This window comes from Marmota monax, unplaced genomic scaffold (genome assembly GCF_021218885.2).
Source record: "Marmota monax isolate L192 unplaced genomic scaffold, Marmota_monax_Labrador192_F-V1.1 WCK01_AAM20220418_F8-fsc00066, whole genome shotgun sequence".
Taxonomy (NCBI): domain Eukaryota; kingdom Metazoa; phylum Chordata; class Mammalia; order Rodentia; family Sciuridae; genus Marmota; species Marmota monax.
In genome coordinates, this window is record NW_026692805.1 from 3321063 (window position 1) to 3347798 (window position 26736).

Sequence of the window (26736 nt, forward strand, 5' to 3'; positions counted from 1 at the left end):
TCTTTTTTAAATGTGCCCTTGCCCTGTGCTATGGAGATATGGGCTTCCATTTTTTTACTCCCCCAGCAGGCAGTGGTCACTGGGCTATTTTGGTCACTTCCTTTGGATAGTTCCTTGAATTGTTCGGATGGTATTGTATGATTCACAGAGTTTGGCTTCCTTTCCCCTCTTTGGCAGCTGGGAAAATCAGGCTCCCTTTGAATTTTCCTTTGTTAACTGATGTATCCTGAGGCCAGGCCTGACTAGGCAGAGCTGGGTGAGCTGGGAGCTCCCGGCAGCTCTTTCAGGTAGCAGAGGTGTTCTCTGATGGGATAGAGAAGGCCAGGCTACGAGGATGAGGGATACTCACCTCCCCTAGGGTGTCCAGGTTTTCAAGGTCTCTGGGGGTGAGTATTGGGGCCCACCTCTGTCGTGATGCTGGAGGTGGGCACCTATTCAAGATGATGGAAACTTTGTCTGGAGAAACAGATTTTTCACATGATGGTTTAAAAGGTGGAAGCTTACGAATTTGTTATGAATTATGAAGCTTATGAATTTGTTTTACAAAGAGACTTGAAACTAGACAGCCGATGCTGAAGCCATCATCATTCACAGGGGCCATGATCTGCCTAGGCCCAGGGGAGGTCAGAAGGGCAGGACATACCTTCTGTGCTGGCAGTCAGTCCTCCTCTCAGCATCCCGAGCCTCCGGGGAGGAGGGGGCCTTGGAGGCCTCGTCAACTCCCCAGGATTTGCACACCTTCTGAGAAAATGGTCATGGAAATCAAAGAGAGTTTGGTTTTATGATGATTATTTGGATCAAGACATCCCTGGTGGCACTTTCTATTGAGGCAGAAAATGAAGTCAGAGATGAGGGAGTGAAGACGGAGGGCTTCCTCCCAACCTACCACTTTGTCATTTCTTAAGCACTTAGTACCTGCTCAGGGTACTGAGGGGAAGAGAGAGAGGTGGCCCATAGGAAAGGCTCATACCCACTTAGAAGGAGGGGGAGAAAGGAGAGCCTCCAAAAGAGAGTGGCAGTTTTACCTTGTTCCTGCCCCCTCCTGCCTGCCTTCTGTCAATGTTTTTGTTATTCCTGACACGAGTACTAAGAACAGTGGCAAGTGTCCTTTATTGAATAAAGCCTACTGTGTTTCTTACCTCATTTATCCAGGACATTAATATTGTTCCCATTTTATACCTGGAGAGACTGAGTCTTGGAGGAAGCGTATTAATTTGCCCAAGGTCACAGAGCCAAAGTCTAAACTTAGTTTTATCTCTCTCCAAGGGCTTTCCATCTATCCATTAACCAATCTTGTCTCTCTGAATCCCAGTGTGGGGTGGGGTGAGCTGGGATTTCTGGGTCTTGGTCATGTCTTCTGAGAATGTTCTAGTAGCTCCATCGTCCCCTAACCTCTGAACCAGGCTCTGCTGAGCTAGAGATATGAAAGGAAGAACAGACCCTCACCTACCCCAACCCCAGGGATACACTAGGCCAGAAGGGTTCCCATGATAAACAGCTTGCAATGTCCAGTAGACTGTGGGGATTCGCGCTGCACCCCACCCTACCCCCTCAGTAGCTCCACCTGCTCCCTGGCTCACGGTTTCCGTATCTTACTCATAGACTGCATTCTTCTCACCAAGCTCATCCTTTGGGGCAGATGACCCAGCCAGAGGGCAGCCTGGTGTTCCATTTCCCTTTGGCCCTTGACTCTGAGCTCAGGACTCACGCCTCGGTTTCACGCACTGGGGTCTGCAGGCGAGGCCTGCTCTGCCCTTTGCCCTGGCTTATTCGTCCAGGTCACCGCAGGGGAGGGAGCAGGCTGGCTACAGGGTCACTTTCTTTGCTGCTTGCTTCTTGAGTGGAGACACCAGCCGGACCTCAGCTCCAGGTTCTTCTTCCCTGTCCCCAGTCCCTGAGCTCCTCCCTGACCCAGCTCGACTGGCTTTTCCTCCTCCTCATGGTGGCAGCACAAATCCAGACATGGCACATCAGCTCCGTTAATTGACCAGAGTTCATTAATAACCAAAGTGGGCAATTTCCAGTGTAGAAGATGAGACAGAGAATGAGTCTTGGGCTGTATGTGGTCCATTTGGGACTTTGGGGAAATTGCTCACCTCTGTACTTGGGTTTTCTTATCTGTACAATGGGGATAATAATAGAACTTACTTCATCCAGTTGCTTTGAGGAGTTAAATGAATTAACATGTGAAGTGTTTAGAAGAATGCTTGGCACAGCTTAGCCTGTATCTAAGTGTTGGCTGTTGTTATTATTCTACATAGCTTACTTCCTTTCTGTCATATTTTGTGGTCACTAAGCAATGCATAGCCAGTCACTGAGCCAAAATAAACTTACCCTGTCCTACTAGTTCCAACGACACTGGTAACCAATCAGATTCACAGAATGTCATGTGGCTCAATTGGCTCCAGCCAGTATGTAGATAGCAAAATAAAAATATTACTGAACAAGTGCTCAGTACTAAAGAATGAGCAATATATGGTAAGTAATTACTTAATTCTCTTAAGACAACGAATCAAGGGGAGCTTTGGTTTGCAAGGTCTTGTCTTTGTTGGACAGGCTGCAGACCTGCATGTAGCAAGGGAACTACTAGAACCCTGGCCCTCTGCCATGGGACGTGTGCATAGTGGCTCTGAGCTCAGGAAAGAGCTGGGTGGGACAGGCTGCCTGCTTTCCCAGCACATGCAGCCACCATGCTCTGATTTACATAAGCCTGCCATTCAGATGCTGTTGGGGAGTTATCCAGAGAGTTGAGTAAATAAATAGCTTCCCCACAGGGAGGACAAGCAGCCCCTGTCCTCTGCAGGGGAGGGGAAGAGTGACAGCCACCAGCACCTTCTCGCAGCCTGGGAAAAATTAAGAAGATCTTTACTATAACATTGTAATTTGGAGGTTAATGTGTGCGCCCACACCAAGGTAAAGTCGGCCTTGAAGTTTCTGAGGGCCATCTGTCTCCTAGTTCCCAGTCTCACTGATGACAGTTACCATTGCTAGAGTGACATCTGGGAAGCTAAGTGCGGCACCTTCCTGCCGGCAGGTGGGTCTGTGCTGTGCAGTCATCCAGGGAACTTGGGGAATGGAGGGCAGGGCTGGGGCTGCAGGTGTACCTTCCTTTCCTTTCCCTTCAGACTCATAGATGTGCCTCCCTTGCTTTCTTTTGTCAACAGTAAAAATTGCCCAGAGGAAAGTTTAGTACCTGGAAGTAGGGTATTGCTATGGTTTAAATACTTCTCCCAAACTTTATGTGTTAGAAGCAACCCACAAAGTCATATGTCAATGGTGTTTGGAGGTAGGGTTTTTGAAAGATAATTAGTATTAGATGAGGACATGAGGATAGGGCCTCCCTGATGGAATTAGTGGCTTTATAAGAGGAGGAAGAGATACCTGACCTAGCATGCTTTTCCTGTCTTGCCATATGATGCAGCAAGAAGGTCCATGTCAGATGCCGAGCAGATACCACTGCCATTCTCTGAACAGACACCCAGCCTCCAGAACTGTAAGCCTAAAAGTCTTGTCTTTATAAATGACCTGGTTTGGGGTATTTTATTATAGTAAGAGAAAAACAGACTAAGATAGGTATTTAAAAAAAAATGGACCTATGTATGAGCCATTCAGATTTCCCAAATCAATTACCTAACTAAAAAATATTTTCTCTGTAAAACAGTGACATGAAAGCAGAGGATATAGCTCAGTTGAGAGAGAACTTGCCTAGTATGCACCAGGCCCTAGATTCAATCCCCAATACTACAAACAAAAACAAAAACCCAACAACCCTCCCTGCAACAAAACAAAACAACAACAAAAAACATGGACATGGAATTTGTGATCCCTGGGATGAGGAGGGCCACTTTCTTTCTTCCATGATAGTTACTTTTCCCTAATGACACAAAAGTTATAACCAAATGTGTGTCACTCTCAGCAAAACTGTGAAGCAGAGCAAATCACCTTTTTTTTTTTTCGTGACCACCTTTTTCCTTCCTGGTGCCCTGTTCCCAAATCAGTACTCAGGGTTCTCATTTTCTTCCCATTAAGACCTTCTCTTGAGGAGAATCTGATGAACTAATTTCCCCGATGATGCCATTTACTGATAAAGCTTGAAATGTTTTTCTCTCCAACATAATGATATCTTAAGAGAGAAAGAAGAAAAGTGCAGGAAGTGCAGAATTTCAAGCATCAGAAAGCAAGGGTAGGGCTTTCACACCACACACACACACACACACACACACCCTACTTCAACCCTGTAATAGCATCCAGCATGCAGATTTACATTGCCCTCTGACAAGGATTGTGGTGACTCTTTTCTGGGGAGGAGAAAAGATGGGAGAACATTGTAGAGATTCCTCTTGCACCCCTCTTCCCCATCCTTGCTGAGTGCCTGGTGTACACCGGCATGGTCCTCCAGGCGTCCTTTTCTAGCATGCTAAGCCATAGACATATTCAACCTCTGTCTCACACACAGCCCCTCCTCAGCAGGAGGGTTGAATGGGGCTGATGTGAAGGGCAGCAAATTCCACCAGGAGACCCAGCATGAGTCTGTTCTGAGCCCTCGTGGGGGCTCACAGATCCTGTGGGCCAGGCCCCCTCTCCAGTGTGCTGCCATCAGGGCAGATGACATTTCCAGCCTTGGCTGAGGTTCGACCTTGACTGAGTGCTGGGTGTTCCTCTGGTAATTCAGCTCACCTCCCCCGCACTGGAGCCCTGGGAGCTGCATTCTGGAGTCGGAGAGAAATCAGGCTGGTGTCAGATTCCACAGCCTTGGCTGTAGGACGGTACTGTTTGCTCTGTTAAGGGACTCTCTTCTTAACTTCTGGGTGAGTCAAAACATTCCATTTCTTCTTCCCTCTCCTTTGTCCAGCCGGGCCAGAATTCCTGTCTGAATTCTTCTTCATTAATAGTGATGTGCTCCACACCCGGAAGTTCCTGAGAGTTCATTTCAGTGGATAATGATGGTTTTTGCAGGAGGGACCTCGATGGTTTTTCCGTTTCTGTTTCCATAATATGTCCCGAAACCCACACTTCATTGAAAGCAGATGGTGAAAGCGTCCCTTGACGTGCAAGGGGAGACACAGGGCTGGGATGCTTCTGCTTTGTCTGCCTCTGGGCAGCCCTGGCACGGATGGGGGCCAGGGCACTGCTGTGTCAGGGCTCTGAAGATGTGGGCAGGAAGCTGGACTCCTGGGACATTGCAAAGCAGAAATGACAGGCCTAGGTAGAACTTAAAAGGAAAGGAAGAAAAAAAGCCAGTGGAAGAGATGAAATTGGGGCTCTCCAAGTCTCATTCCCATGTCCTGAGTCTTACAGTGTCAAATTCTTAGGAAAGTAGTGTGTACAAGGAGCGGCTCCTCCAGAGGAAATTGGTGCTAAAGCCTCAGCTATGGGGCCCTGGGCCTGACCCTTCTACTCCTCTGCCTCCATGAATATAATGAAAAGCATATTCTCTACCATATCTTTCCCAGGAATATAAATTCGATTTCCAAAAAACTCTTGTCTCCAAAAAAGGCAAAGCGAGCTTGCTGCTTCTTGTGCTGTTGCCACCAGAAGCTGGCGTGGGAAGCAGGAAACCTTGCCCAGAGCCCCAGGCCCTCAGGACAATTCTGAATTGTTCAAAGGTGCTATGCAGTTGCCAATGAGTCCCTTAGCCCCAAACCTCCAGAATTCAGACCCAGAGCCTATGTTGTAGACTCCTGGGTGATCACTACCCATCAGAAGCCACTAACCCTGTGGATATGCTGGTCACTCTGGACAGAGATGGCAAACACCTGGCTACACTAGGCATGAAAGGACATGTACGGCCTCAGCCTTGACCTCAAACATCAGCGCAATTGCCACCCTTGGGCTGGAAGGCCAAATGGAAAGTGTGCACCATGAGGTCCTTTATCTATGTGCACCTGTTCTCGGGATTTTAGCTGAAGCCCTACTAGAAGTTGGGATGATTTGCTAAGGCAGATCTTCCTCAAAACTTCTTCTTTTTTGAAATGAGGGTTTAGGGATTAAGGTACCTCTTGGGAGAAAACACATCCTAAGGAAGAAGAAAGTCAAGCATGACAACTTTGACTCAATGACAATGGCGGGGGGAGGGCCGTGGTGATGTCAGCCAGGAGGGCCTGACTTCCATCAGTTTGCTCATGGTCAAGTCTCCCTGGGAGCAGGGCCTGGTGTCTGTGCAGTCCCATGAGCTGCACTCAGGCCCAGGCTGGTGGAATCTAACAGGAAGAGAGATGGTTTCCCCATCAAGGAGGCCAAGCAGTGACCGTCTGGCATCGCAGTACATCTCTACTGCATCAGCAGGGCCTGGTAGGGAACTCTGGAAAGCTGGGGAGTACAGCTGGTCAGTGGAGACGGAGAAATCAGCCTGGCCAGAGGCAGCAGGGAGGGACCAGCTGCAAGTCAGTTAAGATGCAGAGACTGTGGACAGCTGGTGAAGAGCTTGTGAGAAACTAATCTATGTGATTGCTTAAAAAAGTTCTAGAAATCTTGACAAGGATAAACGAGTTTAGAGCCTCAAAGCCACCCAGGGCTGCATTAGTGGAGGATCTGTGCAGACATACGGCATCTCTAATATTGCCAATTCAGATTCTCTTGGATGGTATTTCCATGAAAGAAAGTATCTGTTGTGTTAGGATCAAGTCACACATCGAGTTTAATCTCCCCCCATTCAGGAAATCCAGTTTGAGGGCAGAAACTCCATCCTTTAGGGGGTCTTGGAATGGCTGAAAATCCAGACACCAAATAGCACTGAACTTCAGAGAAGAGAATTTGAAATGAAGTTGCTCAGGGCAGAAGGTGTTATTTGAGGGAAATGAAAGACTGGGGAAGGATACTCAGCTGGAGGACCAAAACCCACCCATGTTCTCAAAGGCTCAAAGACTGGGACATCTCTTCTGTACCCTGGGCCTTTGATGGTCCCTTCCTCTTTATTTTTTTTTAAATTCCCCCCAGTTTTGAGGATTGAATCCTCCTACCCCTGAGCCACACCTTCTCCTTTTTATTTTGAGTCAGTCTCAATATATTACAGACGCTAACCTCAAACTTGTGAGGTTAGCGTCTGCCTCAGTCTTCCTAGTTCATGGAATTACAGGTGTGTACCACTGTGCCAGGAAGTCCCCTCCTGTTCTGAAGGCCACCTCAATTTTTTTGCTTGTCGTTCAGATATGATTCGCAATCCCGCCAGGCCTGATGAGCACTGCTGAGTATCCAAGGCACACATGGCTGAGTGAAGAGGGTTACCTGGCTCATTAACTGATGTCTTTATTGAATGAAGACACCTATAAACACCTGCCCAAGGTGTCCTGAGTCACTTCAGTGACTTATCCAGGGGTAAAATGAGAACAGCCTATTTTATATCATCTGCCTTCCTCCTGGCCTCAGTGAAGGCTGGTCTGAGAGACAGGAGTGTTCAAATCAATATGTATCACTTCTGCAAGATAGGGAGAAGCCCTGCTGACCTTGAGCTTGTAACTTGTGGCACTGAGACAGCAGTTCTATGATAACTGTGCTTTTGTTCTCTTATCCAGTGGAGACTTGTTTTTAGACCCTGAAAATGTGCAACTTTTCTCTCTATAGCAGTGCTTACCATTGAGCTCACACTGTATACAAGATGCTATGCACATGTTCATATATATTTAACATACACCAATTCCACCAATTCTGTAGCAATTATATGAAATGGATTCGGTTACTTTCCTCCTTTTTTAGATGACCAGGGGACGAGAGAAGGTAAAAACTAGTCTGAGTCTGATCTAATAAGTGGCTTAGGCAGGACTGACCTAGAGCTATCTGATCGCTCCACCATGTGCTAGTATGAAGGCTCAGAGAGTCAACGGGAACCCTGGACATGCCCCGTGATACTTTCCTGCCTCTGCCTGGGCTCAGAGTCTTACATCCTTTCAGGCAGTTGGCCCCACAGAGTGATGAACAGGGTCCACCTCCTGGGAGGCTAACTGTACTCCCGTCTGATTCTCATACTCTGCTGTTTCCTTTGTCCATTCAGGATATACTGTTAGCACGGTTGGCTGGGCAAAAACTCCCTGGTGTGGTGGCCGAACTTGAGCCAAGCTAATGCTTCAGCCAGGGAAAGCACTGCTCATTTCCCTGATATGAATGTGGTGTGCAGGACAAAGTACCTGGCCAGGGGCCAGGATCTGTTGTCTTATCATAGCCTTTGATGACCTTGGGCAGGTTGCTTACCATTCTGGGCCTCAACCTCTCCTGTAAAAATGAGGGATCAGGTCTACTAGCACCTGTCATCTCAGCTTCTCAGGAGGCCAAAGCAGGAGGAGCCCAGGAGTTCAAGGTCAGCCTGGGCAACACAGTGAAACCCCATCCCAAATAAACAACAACAACAACAACAACAAACACCTCCACAACAAACAACAACAACAACAAAAATAGAGGGGCTTGAAATATACAATTGGTATAATTTCTCCCAACTTCAACTATTTGATGGTTTTATTGCAAAACTTCAGGACATTTCTCTTCCTGTTTTTTTCTGTTCTAGTGAACCTAGAAAGACCCAACGGAACAAAATTATTTTCTCAAACCTGGAATATGAAGCAATAAATAGATCAAGGTTAGAATTTGCCTTTTCCATTAATCTTTAGTTCTTATAATCTTATTTATGCTGAATGAAACATAAATGTTTTCCTAGTAATTTTGATGGCAATTTTGTTAACTTAAATGAAGTGTAACAGATAATTTAGAAGTTAGTCTGAGTAATGTAATGAAGCCCACGAGCACATCACCCAGCTTTAGAAATAAAGCATAGCATATAGACCTGAGGCTCTATATACCTTTCCCATAATTAATTTCCCACTCTTCTAAAGATTCACTATTGTGAATTTCTTAATTAATTTCTCTTATTTATTTATTTTTGGCTTTACTGGAGATCTAACCCAGGCCCTGGCACATGCAAGGTAAGTGCTCTACCACTGAACTACATCCCAGCACTCCTTGAATTTTATCTTCATCAATTTTATACACTTCAGACTTTACTACATGCACAGACACAGAGCTGATTAATGTGTTTGAATATGACGTACTTTTATCATATAGTGCATATCCTTTGCTACTTGCTTCCTTTCCACATTTTATTTGTAATTTTGGGTGTGTTGACTCACTTCCACTGCTGTAGGATCAACCAGAATTTCTTCCCAATTCTCCTCTTGGAAACTTGGAGGTTGCTATCTTCTTTTTTTTCTTTCTTTCTTTTTCAGGCATCACACACCAGTTTGTTCTGAACGCTCCTGTCTGTATTTCCTGAGGCACATGTGCAAACAGTTTCTCAGAGCACATACTTAGGAGTAGTGGCTGGCCCAAACTTACAGAGATATTTCCAGTTTGCTTTCCAAGGAGGTTTACTTCTCCTGTCCCCGCTTCCCCCAGCAGTAGATGTTTCCATATCCTCCATTAGATCTGGTCTGCTGCTATCAGGCTTCTTATTATAAAACAAGTTCAAAGGTTTTTGAATATGTAAAACTTCCAAATGCTTCCAAATTCAAAACCATAAGAAGGTAGAATGTGAGAATTCCTTGTCCCTGGTCTCTGGTTTTCAGTTCTGTGTTCTCAGTTCTTAAGGTGTCCTTCTGAGGATGTGTTTCTCCTGTGTACCAAGCTAGATACATGTGTGTTTGGGGTGGGTGGGTGGGTGGAGGGATATGTGGTTTTGTTTTTGTTTTTCTTTTTGTTTCTATTTCTCTATTCAATCACCAGATCATAAACATTCTTTTTTGTCCCATATCCTTTTACTTGACAAAATTCCTTGAACTTCTGGTTTGCATCTCTGTTTTGGTGCCCTGCATATGTAAAGCCCTTGCCCTTTCACTGGGCTAAAAGACCTTGGATGTCATGCCACGTCAGTGAACACAGCTGCCTCAGCCTCTTTGTTTTTTAAATCATTCACTGCTACTTGACTCTTCCTTAAATTAAAAGAATAATTTTTTATGAGGTATATCATGCATAATAGAATAGAAAACATTTATGTATAATTAGAAGAAAAATAGGCTGTGGAGAGTGGGAGAAGGATGGATGGGTAGAGGTTGATCAATAGGTACTAAGAGATAGGAGAAAAAAAGTCCTTGTGTTATATGGCACAGTAGGGTGATTATTTACAATGATAATGTACTATATATTTCAAGAACGCTAGAAGAAAGAATTTGTGTGTGTGTGTGTGTGTGTGTGTCTTCATACATGTACTTAGGGTAATGATGTCCATCTCATTCCACTATCTTTCCTACACCCCTACTCCCTCTTTTTCCCTCCCTCCCCTTTGCCCTATTTAAAGTTCCTCCCTTCCACCCATGCACTCCCAAACCCCATTATGGATCAGCATCCTCATATCAGAGAAAACTTTTGACATTTGGTTTTTGGGGATTGGCCTACTTTACTTAGCATGATATTCTCCAACTCCATCCATCTACCTGAAAATACGATGATTTTATTCTCTTCTAATGCTGAGTAATATTCCATTGTGTATATATACCACAGTTTCTTTATCCATTCATCTATTGAAGGGCATCTAGGTTGCTCCACAGTGTAGCTATTGTGAATTGTGCTGCTATAAACATTGGTGTGGCTGTGTCCCTGTAGTATGGTGTTTTTAAGTCCTTTGGATATAGACTGAGGAGTGGGATAGCTGGGTCAAATGGTGGCTCGTTCCATTCCAAGTTTTTCAAGGAATCTCCATACTGCTTTCCAGAGTGACTGCACCAATTTTCAGTCCCTCCAACAATGTTTGAGTGTGCCTTTCCCTCCACATCCTCCGCGACAGTTCTTGTTGTTTGTTTTCTTAATAGCTGCCATTCTGACTTGAGTGAGACGAAATCTTAGTTTTGATTTGCATTTCTCTAATTGCTAGAGATATTGAATATTCTTTCCTATATTTGTTGATTGATTGTATATCGTTGTCTGAGAAGTGTCTATTCAGTTCCTTGGCCCGTTTATTGATTGGGTTAATAATTGGGTTACTCATTGTTTGTTTGTTTGTTGTTGTTGTTTTGGTGTTAAGTTTTTTGAGTTCTTTATATATCCTAGGTGCTCTATCTGATGTGAGTGTGGTAAAAATTTACTCCTATTCTGCCAGCTCTCTCATCACCTCACTGATTGTTTCTTCTGCTGGGAAGAAGTTTTTCAGTTTGAATCCATCCCATTTATTGATTCTTAATTTTATTTCTTAAACTATAGGAGTCTTGTTAAGGAAGTTGGGGCCTAATCCAACATGATGAAGATTTGGGCCTTTTCTTCTATTAGGTGCAGGGTCTCTTGTTTAATTCCTAGGTCCTTGATCCACTTTGAGTTGAGCTTTGTGCATGGTGAGAGATAGGGGCTTAATTTCATTTTGCTGCATATGGATTTCCAGTTTTCCCAGCACCATTTGTTGAAGAGGCTATCTTTTCTCCAATACATTTTTTGGCACCTTTGTCTAGTATGAGATAACTGTACTTATGTGGGTTTGTCTCTGTGTCCTGTGTTCTGTATCATTGGTCTACAAGTCTGTTTTTGTGCCAATACCATGCCATTTTTTGTTACTACTGCTCTGTAGTATGGTTTAAGGTCTGGTATAGTGATGCCACCTGCCTCACTCTTCTTGCTAAGGATTGTTTTAGCTATTCTGGGTCTCTTATTTTTCCAATGAATTTCATGATTGCTTTTTCTATTCCTATGAGGAATGTCATTGGGATTTTGATTGGAATTGCATTAACTCTTTACAGTGTTTTTGGTAGTGTGGTCATTTTGACAATATTAATTCTGCCTATCTAAGTACAAGGGAGATCTTTTCATCTTCTAAGGTCTTCTTTAATTTCAGAAGAAAGGATTTTGAATGTTTTCACCATGAGGAAATGATCATCTTGAGGAAGGCTTACCCTGATTTGAACATTACACAGTATACACATGAATCAAAACATCACATGGACTCAACAATTTGTACAATTTTTCTGTGTTAATTTAGATATATACAATTTAGAAGATGAAGACAAGGAAGAGGAGGAGGAAGAAGAATAAGAAAATGAAGATGAAGAAGGAGAAAATAAAGAAGTAGGAAGAGAAGGAGGAGGAGGAAAAGAAGAAGGAGAAGAAAATGAACCTCTGTGCATTCTCTTTTCAGGCATAGAAGGATCATCTCAGTATCTCAGAAGCCTCTTTGACTTCTCAAAATCCCTTCTTCCCTTTACCACTAGGAAACCTCTTTCCAAACTTTCCTTTTCTTTGTAGATTTACAATCCATGCAAGTATCCACAAAGGATCTCTTGCTCGGTCTTGAGTGAGTAGCAAACACAACCTCAATTGTTATTAAAAAGTAGGTTCCTGGGAGAAGATAGGTTCAATTTCATCTCCAGGTGCAATTTTTTAGATTTACTGTGCAGACAGTATCCCTCTGGAAAGCTCGTGGGCAATTCCGGGGTTGAACCTGGAAAAATGGGCTCAAACACTGCTAAGGCATCAAATTGTGGGTCCAGCAGTGACATGGTCTATAAGACAGCTGCTCTCATCTCTCCAGTTCTGACCTTCACTGTTCAGGAGAAGGCTAGAGGAGACGATTTCTGTGAGGTGAAATGAGGACCCTCAGCTGATGCAAGCAGTAGGTCATGGAGGAGAAAGAATAAACGATTAGAACATGGACAAGATAAGTAAATAAGCTTAGCTGGGCACTCTGACCTTGATTTTAAAGAAAGGCAGCAGGGATCCTGCTCACAACCCTCTGGGCACCTCTCCGGGTGAGGGTGCTTCCATCTGGATTGTGTCCTCTGCTCAGCTCAGGGCCTCCCTTCATCACCCCAAGGATGCCTTTTTCTCTTTCTTTGTCGATTTTCTCGTGTATTCCATGCCTTTTCTTTCTTGGTTTACTCTCTAATTTTAGTAGTGTGCTTCCTTTAATAGCTTTCTGAGAAAGATTTTATAGAAGATCAATTTCTGAGAACTTGTCTTAAGGTGTCTTTATTTTATACTCCTATTCAATCGATAGTTTTCTTGGATATAGGATAATAAGTTCTGCATCATTTTTTTAAAAAAATCTTTTTGCTTTTAGTGTCTTTCTTAAGAAGTCTAAAGCCCTGATATGGTTTGGATCAAGAATGTCCCCAGCATCTCTTGGTCCCTCACTCAGCTATGTTCAGAGGGAGCACTTTTAGGAAATGATTGGATCATGAGGGCTCTGACCTCATCGATGGATTAATTCATTGATAGCTGCATGCACTGCTGGGAGTGGTAGAAATTATAGGCAGTCAGCACAGTTACAGGAAGTGGATCAGTGGGGATTTGTCCTGGAGGGAGACTTCTTGTGCTGGCCCCTCCCCTCCTTCCCACGTACTCTTTCTCTTTTTATGCGTCCCTGTTGCAATGATCTGAGAAGTTGTCCTCTACTGTGCCCTTTCACCCTGATGTTCTGCCTCTCCTCAGGCCCAAAGCAACGGAGCCAGCCAACCACACTGTCTGGGAACTTACAGGTTCTTTGGAATGACTGCCGTGACTTGAAATTTCACATGATGTATTTTGGTGTGAATCTCGGTGGTCACCTCAAGTTACTCATGTCCTTAAGTTTTAAGGATTATCTTGAATCATTTCATTGATGATTTCTGATTTCCTTACTTTACTGTCTCTAATTTCTTAAAATTTAAGTGTCAGACCTCTTGGTTCTCTAATTTTACTATCTTCATTTTCTGCTTCTCATTTTTTGGTGTTTCTTACCATTCTGGAAGATTTCCTCAAATTGACCCTCCATCTATTTTATTGAGACAGTTATTTTTGTCATAATATTTGGATTTCCAAGGTTTCTTTTTTGATGTTTGAATGATTCTTAAAAAACCCCGGGGGCTGGGATTATGGCTCAGTGGCAGAGCACTTGCCTGGCATGTGTGATGCACTGGGTTCCATCCATAGCACCACATAAAAATGAAATAAAGGTATTGTGTGTTCACCTACAACTAAAAAATAAATATTAAAAAAACACGCTGTGTTATGTAGGCCAAATTTTATGACTTTGAAGATATTAATTATATAATATATATATAATTTTACTAGTAGGGATATTATAAGGTACCATAAATGTTTCTGATTTTTAAAGTCTTTCATTATATAAACATATATGTATATACTAGTATTTATTTTCTCCAGGTTGATTTTGTTCTATTTGTTTTTTCAGTCTTCTCAGCCATCTATCAGTTCTTGGCTCCAATAAGTACAGGGCTGATTGGAAGTTCTGAATTCATAATAATTTTGATCATTTTCCCATTATACTGGGATGTTGTAGATGAACCATTTGCTTGGGGGCCCCTAATGTCAGTATCTTAAGATCTTTTCTCTCTCATTCTCCAGAGAGTTTTTGAATCTCCTACTGGAGAGGAAGGGTCTGTCCACCAGTGCAATTGGGTTGAATGAGAGGAAAAGGCTAGGGTATCTCTGCATGAAGCACTCGACATACAGACTGTGTCTGAAGCCATTACTGTGACTGGCGTTCCCTGGTGCTACTTATGACTCTCTGTGCACTCACCAGAGAGGCAAGGAAGGAGTAGTGGCCCTGGGAGCAGCATGAGCAAAGGGATTTAGAGGTGGATTTCTTCTCCAAGAGCTTCCAGCCAGTTCTCCTTATTTCCCCTTCTTTACCCCCCCTCCCCCATTCTGACTTTGTAATCCTTGGACTATCTGCAATTCCCTTTCAATTCTGCTTTCAAGCTGGACATTCTATTTGGAGCTTACATTGTTTTTGTAGTCTCTTGTCATAGGCCAACAATAGAAGAAGACTTATGACACCCATGTTTTATTCTCCCACTACTTGACTCAAGTCACAAGTTCATTTGGTCCACATTTCACATTGTAGGCAACATGCCACATATTTCAGAATTTTTGCTGATCGACATCACCTTTCTGGTCCCAATATCTGTACACATTAACTTCAATTAAATTATGTTGCAATATTAAATGCCCCCTCCAAATCCTAGCACCCTGCAACATCAATGTTGGTTTCTTGCTTCTATGCCTATTAGCAACAGATCACTCTTTGCTCTGTAGTTTTTGTTTTGTGATTCAGTGTGAAGGAGCAGCTTCTCTTAGTCTAAAAGCAGAGGGAACAAAGCAATGGCAGAACCATGCAATGACATTATGTAAATTCCATCAGATATAAAAAGTCACTTGATAAACTATGATAAGCAAGATGTGCGTTCCTTCCAATCGGTGGGGCCTCAGGGCTGGGCCCTCTGGGGGTGAACTAGTGGACATGAACAGCAAATATTTCAAATAAATAATACAATCTATCATGGTTGCTGGGAAAAAAAAACACCTTCTTTAAACTGACTGATCCAAAACTGGGATTTCTCTTTTTCATGCCATAATTTGCTAGGGCTGAGGGTGTCAGTTAGTGGTAGAGTGCTTGCCTAGCCAGAGGCCCTGGGTCTAACTCTCCAGCACTGCCCAAAACAACAGCAACCACTGATATCTGGAGGCATGCCATAATTTGCTAAGGTAAGAAGTTATCTAACAAATCTGTCCTCACAGTCCCTATTTTTTCAGTGAGCACATAGCCTGGATCCCCAAAAGACAACGGACACTTTAATTAGCTTCTTTACTGTACATTGTCAGCTTGTCATTCCATCTCAGGACATGAAAGAAATCCCAACCGCTACCCATCCCACCAAGGCTTCAGCACTAACCATAGATAACTCACTCTTCCCCTGGGTTCTTCCATGAGAAACCCCACTAATGCTGCTGATGGGTTCCTGGGATGCTTAGCATAAGGTTTCATTTCCACTGAAGTGTGGGTGCACACTGGTTTTCAAGCTAGGTTGCCGCAGTCTGGCTGGGCACAATTCAGGAACCACTTGTCAAAAGAAACGAGCTGTGGCTCTCAACACTAGGTTCCCATAAGTTCCCTGTTTCTCTTATTCCTTAAAAGAAACCCCCTATTACAGGAAGTAACTTGAGAGAGGTTATATTCTAGCAAATAGAAAGACGGAACACACCTCTTACCTCCAAACTTTTCTTGCAGGGTGTGCTGAGGATTGAACCTAGGGGCACTTTACCACTGAGTTACATCCTCAGACCTTTTTATTTTTAAATATTGAGACAGGATCTCCCTAAGTTGCTGAGGGTCTTGCTAAATTGCTGATCTGTCCTTGAATTTGTGATCCTCATACATCAGCCTCTCGAGTCATACTGGTTTTCCAAACATTCTATATTTGAACATAAGACAGGTACTGCATTCCTCTGGTTCTCTATCTGTTGACTTGGCATTAACTGAATCAGTTTACATTTTTAGGAAGAATAATGAGCTCACAATTCCTGTTGAAGAAAATGTTCCTATCTCTTAAGCTCCATTACGGTTTATTTTAATCTCTTCATTGTTTATGTTGAAACTTTCAAGTTCTATTGGCTTCGCAAATCTGGAAAAAAAAAATCACTGTCTAAACAAACAGCACCTTGTACCGGATCTGTGAAATACAGACTATTTATTTTTATGTAAAAGTGACCAAACAAATTATGCATTTGTTCCAGATGTTGCACCCAAAAAAAGCTAAATTGGCCGGTAGGTAACAGAATCATCTTGGCTCCTGAAGTGAGAAGGTGGAAGTCTGTCTCCCTGTGCTTACAGAACAATGATTCTTCTGCCAAAGTCTGGGACATTAGAGGCCAGGGGGCTTTGTGGTTGAGTAAGTAGGGCCTCTCTCTGAATATTTGCCCCATTCATGTTCCCAAATTGACCTCACAGCCCGATCAGAGAGATCTGCTAGTACATGGGGCTGTATTGCATTACTTCAGTTGCGAATGTATTACACAAAATCATAGAAATGCGGGCAACAAAAAGCAGTTCATGCTGGGTGCAGTGGCACACACCTGTAATTCCAGCTACTTGGGAGGCAGAGGAAGGAGGATCACAGGTTTGAAGGCAGCTTCAACAACTTAGTGAGACCTTGTCTCAAAAATAAAGAAAAAAAAAAGGAAAGAAAAGGGGGCTGGGGATGTGCTCAGTGGCAGAGCCCTTGCCTGGCAGGCATGAGGCCTTGGATTTGATACCACCATGGAAGGATATAAACCATTCTTTTCTTGGCACACCTGGGACTGCAATGCCCAATCTTGGACTCAGGTGGTTATAGGACTTGCTTTGGCCAACAAAATGAGAGTGAAAGGCTTTAATTACAGGTGTGTTTGTGTGTGTGTGCGCGCACGCACGCGCGTGCAATTTGCCACAACCTAGTGTTAGTAGATGCCCATGTCAAGGTGGTCCCTGAAGGCTGGGTCTCTGAATATAAATAGGTTCATCTAATCTGTACTGGACACAGAGTGTGAGCAAGAAAAGTAGCTTTTTATGCAAAACCAGTGATATTTTGTGATTACTGATTGATGTGGATTAAATCAGGCAGTCTTGGTCAGTGAGACAACATGGTGAATAAACATCTAAAAAGGGCCAGGGATGTAGCTCAGTGGCAAAATAGTCCTGATTCAATCCCTAGTACTGCCAAAAATTTTTTTAAAAATAAATTTTAAAAACAATCCAAATAAGGAAACTATAAAAATATGACATTTACAAGATGTTGAAAATTTGTATACTGACTAGATATTTGATGATATGAAAGAATTATTAATTTTCAGGGGTGATTATTAATTTTGGTTATGTTTTAAGAGTCTTCCTCTTTCTCATACACACAGAGAAATATTTATAAATGAAATGAAATGATGCCTGGGATAGAGTAGTGGGGTGTAGTTGAGATAAGATTGTTCTGATACTCCTTGAACAGGCCATGTGAACATTGGGGTTCCTCTATAGGATTCTGTCCACATTTGCATATGTTGGACATTTTCCAGAGCAAAAAGTACAAAAATATATACAGGCACACAGACACCCCCACACACATACACCTCTCTTGCCTTGTATCTGCATAAAATACCTCTTGAAAGAGCCTCAGGAAGCTTATTATATTGGTTGCCTTTGGGAAGAGAAATTGGGCTATAGGTAGGAGGTAGTTTTTATAGGAAACTTATATATAGCTTTTGCATTTATTATCTATTTAAAATATAAGTTAAAAAACAATCTTTTAATACAGGTTTTGGTGTCAGCCTGAGAAGGTACCCACACTCTGCTATTATTAGCTGTGTGACCTCAGGCAAATCATCTAATGTCATTAAGCCTAAATTCCCCTTTAACATGGAGATAACAGATGAGGAATGTAAAACCCTGAGCAATGCCCAAGACATGGTAAACTCTTAGTACATTTTAGCTTTTTTTTTTTTTTTTGCCACCCTTGAGTTGAGGAATGAGAACGAGAATATCCCTGGCTTAGGTTGAAAGCTCAGAGAGCAAGAGTGGCTTGTTTGGGTGTTGGGATGGTCTTGCCTTGATTAATTTCGGCTGCGTGAGAGCAGACAGACTGTTATTTATCTTAGAGGAGATGACTTTGCTTAGCCCTCTGTTTGATTTTCATATGCCTTTATTTCAGAATCGTGGTTTGAGGTCTGCCTCGGGAATTGGAAACAGCTGGGCCCTCTGAACCTCCGAGTGGTTCTGGCACGAGCAATTCTTACTCTCGAGGCCTCCCTGCATCGTCTGAGGCTGTGCAGTGAGTGGTGTCAGGTGACTGTCTAGGATCTTCAGCTCTAACACACTGAGATCCGCAGGCTCTTTGTTATCCCCCAGAAATAGGCAGATGTGTGTTTCCAGGGATGTTGGCAGCGGACTTTGACTTATGCATTCAGTCGATATTTCAGTCAATAAATAGTTGGCAGCACTATTCTAGGCACTGAAAATTCAGCAGTGAACAGGACATATGCATTATTTCTCTTATGGTGCTTAAACTCCAGTAGTGGAAGCCAAATGACAAACAAATGGACCAACCACCAATAAACAACTATCTGAATAACTTCAGGTGATGACAAGTACTATCAGGAAAATAAATCAGGGAAGTGGCAAAACGAATTTGAGCATGATCAGCAAACCTCTCTTTCTAGGGTGGAACATTATGCCAAGACCTCAAAGATAAGGCACGAGTCGTGGATAAAGTAATTTGCAGATCTGGATAAAGTAATTTGCAATTTAGATGCAAAATAAATGTCTTTTTGCCCGTGCCTCCCTCGTGGGTTCTACTTTGAAGGACACTCGCTGTACACTGTTCAGTCCTCTGCCACAGCCCACGGAAGGGCCACAGGGGAGGATTTTATTACTTTAACAAATAAGTCATCCTAGGGTTCCTTCGTGAACTTTTCTACTCATTTGATTTACAATAATTTTCACGTTAGATCAATTTGGTAATTATATGATTTATTTTATTCTGAAGACAGTCCTAATAACAAAAGTTGAGAACTACAAAAAACTCTAGACCCAAGAAGGAAAAGAAAATTTTTGGAATTTGCTTTCTCTTTTATCTTATCTTACTTTATCTTCTCCCTTTCTCTCTCTCTCTCTCTCTCTCTCTCTCTCTCTCTCTTAATGGGGACATCCTCAGAATCTTCAGGGAAGAAAGAATGACAAGTCTGTTCCTCTGATACCTTATCTATTCCAGGTCATTTTGCTCTGCTCCAAGTGGTGGCTTCTATGTGCAGAGCAGAAATGTGCACAGGATAAAACTGAGCTACAGTAACCATGAGCAGAACTCTTCTTTCTGAGTAAATGCGTTGTCCCTTGCAGCAACACAAATGTTGCTTTTGTAAACTTTGTGGTGTAAATTGTGCACAGAGCCTCAGCTGGAACTTAAGATAAAGACCTTGTCAATGGAGATCAGCTGGTTTCAACCACTGGCACTTAGCAATAAGAAAATAACCTCCTGGTCACACACAGCATTGATCCTCCCCTCTAAGAATCAGGACTCAGTAACCATGTGGGTGACATGCAGGCTGTGCCAATCAATAGACACAGAGCATTGTTGGAGCTGACCGATGAATTCATCAGGCCCAATTTTCTTTAAAATCAGAAGATGTTTTAGTGTATAATATTAATATATTCACCTTTTCCCTAACATGGCCACCAAGTAGAATTTCAACTTTTGTTATTGTTGTTGTTTTACTTTATTTATTTATTTTTTTAATGGAGGAAGGGCCTATGAAAGAAGAAGAGCCCAGGGTCCTGGGTAGTGTTCAGGGTTAGGCACTAATAACAATAATAAATGTAGATATTGATTGTCTATGATCAGAGAACATTTTGACCAGGTTAAATAAAAATAAATAAATGAAAAATGGTCACATTGGAAGAAGCAATTTACTGCTTTCACTCTTCCTGATTTCCCCCATCAGTTTTATTCCCTTCCCCATTTGTAGTCACTGGTGTCACCCTTCTTATCACCTATCCATGAGGAACACATGGGAAAATGGAGGGGAAACAACCAGCCCAGGACCTGAGACAGCAAGTACTTAGGAAATGGTTTTCCCTTCCTGCCTGGCTCAGCCTTTTCCACTCCTCCTCCTTTGTCCATTCCGATCGCTCTGGGCCTCATTACTTCCTTACTCACCTTCCCCCTTTTTTCCCTCCAATTCTTCTGCCTTCACTACTACAACGTCCTTGTTGCCACCTACAGTGAAGCCGATGTGACCCCAAAGGAGGAAATTCCAGTATGGGAATCATCATTTACCTGGGAAATGCTGTTCTTGAGACACGGCGGCCTTGCCAAAGGACTCACCTCAGAGCCTCTTACATACAAGGCTGTGCATGGGCATGTGAGTGTGTGTGCATGTGAGTGTGTGTGTGTGGGGGGGGGTGTTTTGCAGAATCCACCTGCTCTGGTTTCTCAGGAAGTCTTGCTACAAATTTGGCTTAATAAATCCCCACATTGCTGCCCTTGTAAATATCCTAAAAATATAGTTTTGTGACTTGACAGCAAGTTGAGAAACATGACAGCCAAGGACACTGAATTAATGTAACTCATAAAAGTTTTACCACCAGGAGATTCGCTCCTGAGACCATAAAACTGTAGTCAATGAAAAATAGCAATAGACTACTAGCATGGGGTAAATAAATTATCCTTTGCATTTTGCTCCCATCTTGACTGCAAAGTGGGCTTAATAATGCCTTTGTTGGAAAACTTTGGGGGGTTTGTAAGTAAATATGACTTACCCTTTTTGAAAAATGGAAGTGGGGGGCAAGAGTTATTTGCATGGCAGAAGAAGTTCCTTGCTAAGGTTTTAAGCCACCAGATTTATGAATGTTCTAAAGTTTTATTTGTACAGTGAGAAGTTGGATCCATGATCAAACCAGTATTGTTTAAACCAGTATTGGTTTCACGTTTAAACCTGTACAGTATTGTTCGGTTTTGCACTTGGTGCAGTATTGATTGTTTGCTTGGCATACCCTTGACCCCTCCTAGAGTAATGATATTTCTAGAATTTAGCTCTGAAAGACCACCATGATCACAAATAAGAAATTTTATAAGTATGGGACAAAATCAACATATTTTATAATAATTCTTTTTTTTCTCTTAAAAACTTTTGTTATAAATATATTATGCAAAGCAATTGAAGATTATATTGGTTTCTAATTACCTGTAAATCCTTATTTGTTATTCATCTAAAATATCTGCTTACTTAAAAACGAAAAGAAAAACCCACAAAAAAATACAGAGGGAGGGTGGGCTAGATGAAGCACAAGGAATTTTTTAGAATGATGAAAGTATTCTTTAATGGTGGACACGTTACACTGTGTATTCCTTTGTCAAAGCCCATAGAAATTTACAACATAAAGATTTAATTTCAATATAGAAGCTGCTCATAAGCATTTTATGTTAATTGGAAAAGTTGCTTCTCATGGGGAAATGAGTTAAAAATTCCCATCCACTAGACAGGTATACCAAAATTAAACCATGAAGTAAATGCCTGACAGATGGCAGAAGCCAGATCTCTCATTGTTAGATTGTGAGGTTACAGAGAAGCAAGAAGAAAAGGCTAGAATATTTCATGTAGTACCAGACTGAATTTGGAGACATTAGCATGAACTTATATTTAGCTTAATTAACTTATTCTATTGATTCTTTTCAGTTATAAATGACAATAGAATTCATTTTGACATGATTATAAAACTATGGAATATAATTTGTTCTATTTCAGCCCCTGGTACTTCCTCTTGGTCTCCTTTCCTCCTACCCCCTTGCCTCTACTCTACGGATCTTTCTGCTATTTACTTATAGTTGCCTTTTTTTAATAAGTGTCTTGTGGATGTACATGATGGTGAGATTCACTGTAGTATATTCATATATGTACATAGAAAGTTAGGTCAGATTAACTTCACTGTCTTTCCCTATCTTATTTCTTCTCCCTTCCCTTCATTCCCCTCTATCTCCTACACTGATCTTTCTTCTATTCTTTTTTTTTAATGTCCCTCCTTATTTTGGATTAGCTTCTGCATATCATAGAAAACACCAGTTTTTGACTTTTGGGGTCTTGTTTATAGTCTCCAGTTCCATCCATTTTACCAGCAAATACCATAAAGTCATTCTTCTTCATGCTTGAGTAATGTTCCATTGTGTATATATACCACATTTTCTTTCTTTATTCATCTGTCAAGAAGCATCTATGCTGGCTCCATAGGTTGGCTATTGTGAATTGAACTGTTTAGCTTAATTTAGATACAGATAGTTAAACACATGGGTTATTATATACATTTACTTTTCTCAGTTACATCTTTCTGAGAAAATGCAGAAATAACAATTCCCTAGTAATAACAAGTATGCCCCTTAATAACCATTAATAATCAGATCCTGGTTATTTATATCATTCTTCAATAAAAGGAACCAGCAAAATGGCTGTTTCTGGGCTGGTACAGAGAATATGCAAGATAAGCTTAGAGCATTTTGTAGTGCCACAAAGTATCAACAGATTAAAAAATAAAAACAAAAAAACAAGTAACAGCCTCCTCAGAAACAACCAAATGGCAAACACACACACATAATAATCAGGGCACATTACAGGGACAAAGAGCCAATTTGAAAGAATGCCCAAAGGCCAAAGCTAGAATAATTTGAGCAACAAAATAAATAGCATCATGTTGTTTATACATATTTATACCAATTAAAATGTAAGTATCCATGAGTCACATATAAATCAATGATGGAATAAATAAATAAAGAGGGGAGAACATACAAATCTCTCATGCAAAAGAATTCCAAATCGCTTATGTAGATTCTCCCTCTGGGAGGAGGTGGAACATAGCTCCCGACCCTTTAGGGTGAGCTGTGCAGTGATGTCCTTCCTAAGTGCTCAGTCCGTGGAGGAGGTGTGATGAGAGGGACTCTCCACGGAGATACGTGACCAGCCCTGCCTTGCCCAGGTCAACATCAGCATCAATCATGTCTATAGGATGTGCTCTTGAGATGATGTAATGTGAATGACAACTTATCCTGGTGGTCTTCCTCCTTCAAATCCATAACACCTGTCTAACTATGAGGAAAAAATATCTTTAAGATCCTTGTGTGTACTGCTTATAACTGTCAAGATCATCAAAACCAAGAAAAGTCTGAGAAACTGCCTGAGTTAATAGGAGCTGAAGGAGACGACTCCATGTTACACAGTCCTCTGGACGTTCTTTTCCGAGGTAAAAACTACAGACATATTAGTAAAATATAGACTTTAATAATAACATGTCAATATTGGCTCATGAGTTGTGACAAATGTTAACAATAACATTAACTGGAGGTGGGCATACAGGACTTTTAGAAAATCTTCTAAAATAAAAAGTTGTTTTTTTGTTGTTGTTGTTATTTTAAAGAAGAAAGCCAAAACCAGCTCATTGGCTCTCTCTCCAAAAACAGAAATCCATCTGCATGTGCCTTTCTTTTAATGTTGCACACAGCTTCCTGCTCCCAACCCCCAGCGTTGGCCGTCTCTCTTCATTCATTTCTGAGATTTCTTCTTTAGCCCATGGATCTGCAGTAGCTCTTATTCAATTGTGAATGACCTTTGTTTCATGAATTTCTGAGATTTTCACAACACAAAGTATCTTCTGACTGAGTCATTTGTGACGCATTCACGGGTGCCCCTCACTCCCACCCTGTCCTTATCTCATGGTCAAGGCCACCATGATGTCACAGACCCGTTGTTCACGGCCCAACAGGCAGAGCACATCACCACCACACACCACACACCACGGCAGATGGTCTCTCACTGAGGACAATAGTCTGATTTTTAAAATGGATCCTCATGAAAACTTCTGGGGCAGTTGGATGTTTGGACACATCTAGTATTGGGGCATAAGGATGGTTGCAAATGACTCCGTCTCACATCTAGGAAGGAGGGTTGATGATGCCCACCTTGCCAGGTTATTGAGAGACTGTAGATAGAAAGGACAGCTCCTGGAACGGCTCAGTGCAGCTTTCTGTGCACAGCAGACAGTCAGTAAATATTACCCTCCCTGTTCTCTCCTCTCACTTCCTCCAGGACAGAGGAGGTATATGGTTTAGTACCAATTGTATCCTCTGCCTCACTAACAGACCTGTGTCACAAGTCATGGGTGGGAAATCCTGTACACTCTGCTTTCTCTTGGTGTGTTAAAATATAAACTAGCCTGTCAGAGGGTCGAGAAAGCCCTGACATTAAGAATAATTTAATTTGCTGGACAAAATTTTCTCCTACCCACTGGACTCATTTGTTGTGGGCGGAGCACCCTCACAGAACCAGCTAGGAGAGCCTCATCTAGTCCTGAGGGCAGAAGGTAGCAGGAGGTGGAGGTGCGAAGACTAAGTATCTAAAAAGCAGATGAAAATGTGGGCTGCCAGCTGCTCAGAACGCATTTGGAGGAAAAAAATAAATAAAAGAAAGCATTTGGAGGGCTGGCGTGGGACAGGACCTTCGTGTGGCTCTCAACAACGCAGCTGCGGCTAATTGAGGCCCTTTCCTCTGGAATGGGGTGAGGTTGGGCTGGTTCTGGAAACCATGGAAGCAAACCTCAGCACCCTGTTCTCCAGATCAGCCAGGTGACGCCTCCCACTACCTCCAACTCAACTCCTCTGACTCAGGGAACAGTGGGGACTGCCCTCCTGTTAGCCCTCCCTGCCTAATGCCACTGTGGGTACGATGGCACTGTGGAGGATACAAGTGACCCCAAACCTCTCCAGGAGGTTCTGGCCCTGGGCTGTTTACTTAGGGAATGGTTTCCCTGTCCCACTGGAGACTTCCCAGTCCTTCTGGGAGGTGATTGGCTGCCCTGCTGAGATAGCTCCCTGTGTTTACTGAGAGGAGATGACCCTTCACTTATCTGCTCAGGGGGAGAGAGCTCAGGAGTGTCTATCCGTCCAGATCCCAAGAGCCTTTCAGAGGAAGAGCAGGCCCTTTCAAAGCACAGGGAGTGCAAGTGCACAGGCACGTGGCCTGGGGGAAGGCCAAGCCCTGTGGTGCGGCACAGTTAGGAAGAGTTGCCACTTTTCACCCTGGTCAATAAGCCTCCAGAACTGATAGAACTTAAAAAAAAAAAAAATAGAGCTTAGGATGTTCGAACAGGTCAACGAAAATTCACCTGATACGAGACAATTCATACCCATCAGATCACCATCTAGTTGATCTAGATGATCTCAAATTCTAGTTTTGTATAAATATGACAACTATTTTCCTCTGGTCTTTGTTCCATAATAGTGATTTTGCTATTACAAAAAGAAAACAAATAGCGTATCTTACTGAGGATATTTAGTTCTTACAGGCAGGAAATAAGGAGTGGGTTTTTTTGTTTTTTTTTCCTCCTAAACACAGTTTTTCAACTACAAAATACTTGATTTAGGATTTCTGGTCCCCTGAAATGTGAGAGAATCTATTTCTGTTGTTTTAAGTCCCCGGGTTTGGGATGCTTGGTTCCAGAAGTCCTAGGAAACTCACACAGCCCCTAAGGGAGGATCCGGGTTTATTCCAAGATCTGAAAGAAGACCCAGGAGCAAGGTGGACAGTAGCTTGAGATGAGGGTAGTGGATCAGGGTCCAGGCCAGGTAAGGTCTTAGAGACCCTGCCAATGAGTTTGCATTGTGGTGAGTACAATGGGAAATCCCATTTAAAGCAGGGGCAATGTGGCATCTTTTTAATACATAATTATTTTATGAAGTGAGGATGAAGTCATTCATCCTACAGAAATCAGTGCAAAGGCCTCAGGGAGAGGGAAGGGTGTCCTGATGAAGAGGTGGCTGTGGAGATGAAGGGCAGCAGATCCAATCAAGATCTATCTGGTATACAAAGTTGACACATTTGAAAGATTAAATATCGAGGTAGAGGGAAGGGGGAAATAAAAAATGAGGCCCAGGCATCTGGGCTGAGCCAAGGAAGCAGATGGCAATGAAACCTCGAGAGAAAACAAGTTTGGAGGAGAGGATGGGCATCCAGGGTTCCCGGTAGAGCACTTTCCATTTGGGATGGCTGTGGATAATCCAAAGTGTGAGGGACGTATGGGGATAACAGACCTCGGCTCAGGAAAGACATCGTGCTGGAGACGCCAGAGAGGAATCAGAAAATCTTCAGATCATATAATCAATCAGAGATCATATAAAACTCAGGTCCCCAAGGAAGAGAAAGGAAAGATGGTCCAGAACCCAATTTTGAGAAAGGCCAACATTTAGAGATGGGGTAAAGGAAGATGATCCAACAAAGGAGGTCAACAAGGCAAGTGAGACGGAGGGAAAGTCAGGAAACGATGCTGTGCTACAGGCCAAGAGAGGGAAGTGTCTAAAAAGAAAAAGAAAAGAAGAGAGTTGTGTCAGCTCAACAAAAGCTGCTGAGATGTGAGTAGGATGAGGCTGTGGAACTGTCTTTTTGATTCAGCAGCACAGAAATGGCTGGGGACCTGGCCCAAGGCACTATCAGGTAATG

At 42.6% G+C, this 26736-nt stretch overlaps 1 long non-coding RNA gene across 1 annotated transcript; it reads left to right on the forward strand.

The window, feature by feature from the left end:
* The first annotated feature begins 4371 nt into the window (after positions 1–4371).
* LOC131424315 (uncharacterized) lies at positions 4372–15111 on the forward strand. Its single transcript, XR_009227094.1, has 3 exons — positions 4372–4808; positions 8495–8566; positions 11942–15111. It is a non-coding gene; the product is annotated as an uncharacterized LOC131424315 (long non-coding RNA).
* The last annotated feature ends 11625 nt before the right edge of the window (positions 15112–26736 follow it).